Source organism: Octopus bimaculoides, chromosome 4 (genome assembly GCF_001194135.2).
Source record: "Octopus bimaculoides isolate UCB-OBI-ISO-001 chromosome 4, ASM119413v2, whole genome shotgun sequence".
NCBI lineage: Eukaryota > Metazoa > Mollusca > Cephalopoda > Octopoda > Octopodidae > Octopus > Octopus bimaculoides.
In genome coordinates, this window is record NC_068984.1 from 114,297,758 (window position 1) to 114,306,124 (window position 8,367).

Sequence of the window (8,367 nt, forward strand, 5' to 3'; positions counted from 1 at the left end):
GAGCATGGCCGTTGCCAGTACCGCCTGACTGGCCTTCGTGCGGGTGACACGTAAAAGCACCCACTACACTCTCTGAGTGGTTGGCGTTAGGAAGGGCATCCAGCTGTAGAAACTCTGCCAAATTAGATTGGAGCCTGGTGTTGCCATCCGGTTTCACCAGTCCTCAGTCAAATCGTCCAACCCATGCTAGCATGGAAAGTGGACGTTAAACGATGATGATGATATATATATGTATATATATATATATATATATACACACACACACATACATATATATGTATAAGGGAACAAGAAATATTGTGTGTGTGTGTGTGTGTATGTTGGATATGACATGAAACTGCTGGTTGTGAGGCTCTAGTCTGGGAGTTCTAGGGTTTTGAGGAGAGAGGAACAGCCTCTTAGCCATTACTGTTCCATGGTCTACTCTAACCCAGAGTAGTAGCATCTGTCACTAGCAGATGCGATGGCATTCCATCTCAGCACAGAAATATTCTTTGTTGGTGTCAGGGTGCACAGTAAAACCACGAAGAGTGAGGAACTCTTAGCTATTGTCACAGTATCCTTCTAGGAAAGGAACACTGATGTAAAACCAACAGTTTCACTTGGTTGCTGGTCATCTCACTTCAGCTTGTCTTTAGGTACTAATCACAGAGACTCAGAGAATGGTATTTGTGTTGTACAAGCATTTATCACTAGAATCCAATGACAAACAAATACCTCTTTATGTTGACCTCATTTGTCATTCCATCTACTCAAAAAATCCTATGGCAATGGAAGAGTGGCAACATGTGCAGACCTAACCAGTTGGAAGTGCACAGTAAGTTACAACTTTCATCAGTCACCTAAGCTTCAAACTATGTAGATCTGCATTGGGACTGAGAAGTCGTGAACGGAAAGTCAGAAATTCCATTGACAATGGAGAAGCACAAGGACACAGTAATCATATGTGAAGACGGAGCAGTCACCATATGTATGTATATATAGGTATGTATATTTGTGTAGGTGTATACAGGGTGTTCAGGCTAAACTTGACAGTCTGCATAACAGAAAATGAAAATACAATATCCCATCCAAAAATAAAAGTTTTTTTTTTTTTAAAAAGATTAAAAAATAACGAGTTAATAGTTTACTCAAAGTAGCTGCCCTCAGCTTCTACCATGGCCTCAAGACAGCTTCAGAACCTGGCACATGCATTCCTCACCGAGTCCTTGGGAAGACCTTTGAACACCTCCTTGATCTTCCTTGATCTTGGCCATGAGCTCAGCCTTGGTGTTGCAGGCAGAGTGGTTGGTGTCTTTCTCAACTGCACCTTACGCATAGTAATCCATGGGACTAGAATCAGAGGAATTAGGGATGAAGTTGTGGAAGTTCTCCAACAACCACTTCTGACTCTTTCCAAAGGTATGGCAAGGAACCAAATCCTGTTGCCACTCATATGGCTGTCCAGCAGCAACTCTCTCCAGCCAGGGTTTGATCAGAGTCTCCAGCAGCTTTGCACAACCATCTGAATTGAGCCTAAGGCCTTATTCAAAGACATGGCATGGCATGAAATCACTCTCACTGGAGGCACACCCAAAGGCCATCACAATTTAGTGAAACTTAGTTTTCATGATGTCCATGTCATGTTTTACAGTGTTCAAAGTGCATTGAGAAGCAGTCATGTTGGCATATTGATACCCAACATGAATCATCATGCATTCCTGAGTCCCTGGAACACCTTGATCTTTTCCAATATTCAGATGGCTTCCAATCCTCAATGCCAGCTAACTTTTTTGTAACTACAACTTTAATCATTATATTCTCCAATGCCATGGACTGTTCACCAATACATCAAGCTGTTCCTGAAAAATGGAGACATAAAAAAATCATGAAATTTAGCTGGAACACCCTGTATACACACGCTCAGATATTCTTTTATGAGTTTCAGCTAAAAATGAAACATTGCCAACAGGATTTACTTTTCATAATGAGATAAAAAAAAAACAAGGCTAACCTATATATATATATATATATATATATATATACATAGATAGATAGAGAGAAAGAGAGAGGGGGAGGGAGAGAGAGAAGCATATAGATACTCATATATACATTTAAAGATTGTGTGACTTCTAGAAAAAAGTGTGGCTATGTTTAAACTGTTCACCACAAAAACCTACACGCTTTCGAGAATGTTACTAGCCTCTACTCCACAACAGAAGTCATGAATAATTAAACAAGTCTTGGAAGATTGGTTCCTGTATAGTTTTGTTTAGCAGGTATAGAAGATAATTGCATTCAAAATGTTACTAATTTTAGACAGAAAACTGATATCATCTACATCATCTTGGCAATTTGAGTTCCAATGTTAAGATCCAGCACATGAATCAAATTGACTGACACAACAGACTATGGCACTTCATTCCATAACTTTTGGAATTGGTACAGTTTTGAATGCAATTAGGAACACTGCTAAAGTTTAAAGAAAGAGTTACTAAAGAATTCATGCCCAGGAAACACACATGACGGCCTTCAAAGGAGTGCATGCAGACACTATTTGCAAGTGACACTCACAGAGCAATTACTGAGTGACAACAACTGGATCCAGAAGTAGATGAAAATGAGATGGAACAGTTGATGGTGGCTCTGGAAAGTAAAAACAGTGAATAATGATGAGGGTGTTGAGAAAGTACTGAATACATCACGGAAACATACAACCAAATGGTTGGTAGAGAGGTGCTTTGCACTTATTAACATTTAAGGGTCCAAGCATAGCTATGTAGCTAAGAAGCATGCTTCCCTGCCACATAGTTCTAGGTTAAGTCTCACTGAAGGGCAACTTAGCGAGTGTCTACTACAGCCCTGGGCTGTCCAAAGCATTGAGAGAGTGGATTTGGGAGCTGAAAACTGAAAGCTTGTGTGTGTGTACATATACATATATATATATATATATATATGAGAGGGTGCTGAAAAGTTCCTGGCTCTGGGTAAAAGAAAATACAAGAGGATCAGATAATTATGATTTTATTCAACATATTCCCCTCTCAGATTCACACACTTATTGCAGCAGTCTTTCAGTTTCTCTAAGCCCTGTAACAGAAATCGGAAGGTTGGGCCTCCAGCTACATCTTTCGTGGTGTCTTTAAATCGAAGAACTTTTCAGCACCCATATATACATACAACTTTTAACCACCAAGTGTCAAAATGCATCCCTTGACCAAGTTTGCATATATGAGGCAGCTCCTTAAGCAACATTCTTTGTCTGATAACCTAGAATATATGCCCAAAGAAGTCACGTGACTCTACCACAACGTATCATCAGATGAAAGGATGAGCCTATATGAGCAGAAAACTATACATGGATATGCTATTAGAAAGCTCTGAAATGATAGTAACATTGATCATCAAAGCAGTCTACCCTTTGAAGGGTATGCATTTGCAATCGCGGAAGAGGAAATATCAACCAAGTACCTGATGCACAAAAGGGATAGAATTGCAGGAAAAACAGTAAAATGTGACAACCGATGCAGGGTATGCATTTGCATTTGCAATCGCGGAAGAGGAAATATCAACCAAGTACCTGATGCACAAAAGGGATAGAATTGCAGGAAAAACAGTAAAATGTGACAACCGATGCAGGGTATGCATTTGCAATTGCGGAAGAGGAAATATCAACCAAGTACCTGATGCACAAAAGGGATAGAATTGCAGGAAAAACAGTAAAATGTGACAACCGATGCAGACTTTGTGGAGTTAACACCGAAGGTATCACCCTTATCATAAGCAGTTGTCCAAAAATGTCATGTCAGTATTATGTACTGATGAGACATGATGTTGTAGCTAGGACACTCTATAATGAAATCCATCAGAAGGATAACCCTCAGGACAAAGAAGTAAGAATCCACAGTATGGTAGAAGCCATAGCCACTCATAAGAAAAAAAAGTACTGGTGGAATGTCCCAGTGAAGACCTCAATAAAACGTAAGCACAACAGACATGATAGAATGATTTGGGATAGAGAAGAGAAACTGTGTATAGTTGTGGAAATTAGCTGCCCAGCAGATGTTAACATAAAGCTGAAGATCAGCTTGATGTTGCAAGCAGAGTGGCTGCTGTTTTTCTCAACTGTACTCCACACATTGTAGAACAAAGGGGGAAAAAGTGACTGCAACAACTACAAAATAATCCCTTAACTGAGCATCGTTGTAAAAGTCTTTTTGTGCATGGTTCAGAACAGACTGCAAGAAATTGCTGATAGTGTATATCCTGAATCTCAGTTTGGATTATTTCTGAAAACTGTATCCAAAAAACTTAGTTAAAAAAAAATTATACATTTCACTCACCGCCATCTCTCCCTCTCTCCTCCCCTCCTCCCTTCCAACTAATCATATGGAAACATTACAGATGGGCTAAGTTGTGGAGTGACAAGCAGAATTATTATAAGATAATTCTGGAAAATTAATGCAGGCCATTGTCAAAGAACTTCAAGAATCAGAGTGGACTATCCGAGCTATGGTGCAAAAGGACATATAATACAAGTCGTTTGCACTGAGGAGAGGCCAAATCATGTCTGCAGAGACACAGGGGAAACTGTTCAACACATGCCAAGTGCCACTCAATGTTGAAAATCTTTATGAACACTGCATGCTTTGGTTCTTCTCTGATAAGAAAATCTTCGACCATTATCAAAAGTCTAACAAGAGAAATGACAGAAAGTTATGTGCAAATCTTTCTGATGTCCCCAGAGTAATACATACTAAGGTTCCAGCAATTATGATGGTTTTGGAAGTGGTAACACAAGTCATACGTACCACCTCAGTCTTAGAATTAATGCTACTGGATACAATGAGGTGCTGGAGGCAGTTCATAAGCCTTGGATGGATGAAGCATGCAGTGGAAGGCCATATACATTTCATAAAGACTAGGCACCTTCTCACGTAGTCTATATAATCCAAGAATACGATCATATTACACCAAACTTGTGGCTCCAAACTCACTGGAATTAAATCCCATGGACAACTACATTTGAAATGTTGTCGAAAGGGAAGCTAATCAACATCTTCAGAATACCATTGCTTCATGCGTTGCACTGATGAATAAGGACCAAATACAGGCATGTCAACAATTCCAGTCATGTATTGAAGCAGTCATTGAAGCTGACAGCAGATTCATACAATAATCTTACAAGAAATCTTATAGAAAACATGCACACAAATTTTATTTGTACACATTTGGTTTCGACTGTATTAGAGTTTTATTAAATTATCAAATATGTCTCACACCCTTTATACACATTCATCATCATCATCATCATCATCGTCATTTAACGTCCGCTTTCCATGCTAGCATGGGTTGGACAATTTGACTGAGGACTGGTGAACCAGATGGCTACACGAAGCTCCAATCTGATTTGGCAGAGTTTCTACAGCTGGATGCCCTTCCTAACGCCAACCACTCAGAGAGTGTAGTGGGTGCTTTTACGTGCCACCGGCACGAGGGCCAATCAGGTGGGTACTGGCAACAGCCACGCTGGAAATGGTGTATCTTACGTGCTACCTGCACAAGGGCCAGTCCAGGGGCACTGGCAACAATCTCACTCGGATGTCTTACTGGCAAAGGCCACGCTCGAAATGGTGTATTACGTGTCACCTGCACAGGAGCCAGTCCATCGGCACTGTGCAGGTGACACGTAATACATATATATTACATATACATAAGTACTTATACACACACACACACACACGAGTAAAAACACCATACTCCATACAATGCATCAAATATAAACAATGGATGTACCATAGGCATTGTGTGATCACAAACAGGTCATTAGCAAAAGTAGCCTTCATGCGTTGCAGGTACACAGGAATATTAAACAGGAAATAAATTCCCTTAACTGCTCAGAAGGTTCCCCAGAAGTAGTCACTAGTTTTTGTTACCTAGATGACCTAATTAGGAGTGGGGTTGGTTGCTATTAAATTATAGTAGTCAGAGGAAGAACTAAACAGAAAAATTTCAGGGTGCTACGACATCTACTGGCAACAAAGGAACCTCTCCATTACTTAGAGCAAGGGCTAGATTGTATAATGCTTGTGTGTGGAGTGTGGTGCTACATGATAGTGAGATCTGAGCTTTGAGCTCTGACTCATCCCCATCACCCCCAAATCCTGTCTTTCTTCAATGATCCTGTCTCTGCATCCTCTCTAGATCCTCAACACCCACATTTTTTCCTCTAGAACAATGGAGTATGACACTGTCCTTTAATTTGTCAGATCCTTATGAACCATCCACCCCAAACCAGAAAGGAAATCAGATATAAAATAGTGATGGTAATATTTGTATACACATATACACATTATATGTACATACATACACATACAGTGGGGGGAAATAAATATTCGTACATGTCAAAATTCTTTATTCATTTAACTTCTAATGAACATAAATGGGATATACCAATACTATATTTGCATACACATGCATAAACTAAGAATATGCAAAAGAAACTAATAAATTTATATACAATTATAAATATTTAGGGGTGAAAAAAGTATTCATACAGAATAAATTTATGATTTTCTATGCCACAAAATACTGTTAAAATAATTTGTTTTTTTACTAGAACTTTCTCGTTTGTTCCAATAATCTTATCAGTAGTCATTTTTAAGTGTCAAAACGCTAGCTTCTTCATTCAGCACTGAGACAACATAAAGTAGTGTCGTAATAATGGCGAAAAGTAAAGAACTCACAAATTCAGTGAAAAACTTAATTATTGAACAGTGGAAAGCAGGTAAAAGTTACAGGAAAATATCAGAGACCCTTTGTATTCCATTTTCTACCATATCTTCATTTATTCAAAGATATAAAAAATCAGGAAATGTTGAAAACAGAAGAAGATCCGGTGCACCATGCAAGATTTCCCCTAAATCTTTAAGAAAAATGAAGTGAAGTATCGAAAAAAACGCAATGATCACCAGAAAGGAGTTGCAAGAATATTTGTTAGCTTCAGGGACTAGTGTTGCACTACAAACAATCAGCAATGAACTTCATAGGAATGAACTGAAGTCACACTCTCCTAGAAAAACTCCGCTGTTGACTAAAAGGCATAGAGATGCCCGTTTAAAATTTGTTTATGAACATAAAGATAAATCTGATACATTCTGGGAAAATGTTCTATGGACAGACGAGTCGAAAATTGAATTGTTTGGATGAAATTCGTGAAGCCATGTTTGGAGGAAAGATGGTACTGCCTATTCACCGAAAAACACAATTCCTACCATAAAGTATGGAGGTAGCAACATCATGGTCTGGGGGTGTTTCTCTGCAAATGGCACTGGTAATTTACATGTAATAGATGGTAGAATGAATGCAGAGATGTACCAAAATATTTTGAACAATAATTTATGGGACTCCATAGAAAAGCTCCAGCTTTGTGAAGGGTGAGTTTTACAATAGAATAACGACCCTAAGCACACGGCGAAGTCTACCAAGAAATGGATTGTCGATCACAATATAAAATTATTAGAATGGCCAAGCCAGTCACCTGACTTGAACCCCATTGAAAATTTGTGGCGTTATTTGAAAATTAAAACTCATTCAAGAGCCCCAACGTGCATTCCAGATGTGAAGAAAATTTTTCAAGAAAAATGGGAAAAAATTCCTAAAGAAACATGCGAGTCATTGATTAAGAACTATAAGAAGAGATTGGTTGAAGTGGAACTGAATAATGGTTATGCTACAAAGTATTAAATCAGAATTATCGGTTATTTATGTTCTGTACGAATACTTTTTTCACCCCTAAATATTTATAATTGAATATAAATTCCTTAGTTACTATAATTTATGAGTTTATTTTGCATATTCTTAGTTTATGCATGTGTATGCAAATATAGTATTGGTATATCCCATTTATGTTCATTAGAAAGTAAATAAAGAATTTTGACATGTACGAGTATTTATCCCCCCCCACCACTGTATACACATACATATGTACATACACACATTGTCATAGATGCATGTATATGGGTGTGTAGTGATGGACAAATTTATTATCCATAACAGTTATCAAGAGACAGTCCTACAGCTATAGTGAAGGTGACCAGTCAAGGAAAATAAAAACTGAAACATTCTAAAAGGGAACATTTCAGACTTGTCACATTAGAATGGATCATCATCATCATCATCATCATCGTTTAACGTCCGCTTTCCATGCTAGCATGGGTTGGACGATTTGACTGAGGACTGGTGAAACCGGATGGCAACACCAGGCTCCAGTCTGATTTGGCAGAGTTTCTACAGCTGGATGCCCTTCCTAACGCCAACCACTCAGAGAGTGTAGTGGGTGCTTTTACGTGTCACCCGCACGAAAACGGCCACGCTCGAAATGGTGTC

At 38.8% G+C, this 8,367-nt stretch overlaps 1 protein-coding gene across 1 annotated transcript in view; it reads right to left on the reverse strand.

The window, feature by feature from the left end:
• LOC106881694 (KAT8 regulatory NSL complex subunit 1) overlaps window positions 1-8,367 on the reverse strand; it is a 103,410-nt gene that overhangs the window by 89,333 nt on the left and 5,710 nt on the right. The gene's annotated exons all lie outside the window — the stretch shown is intronic.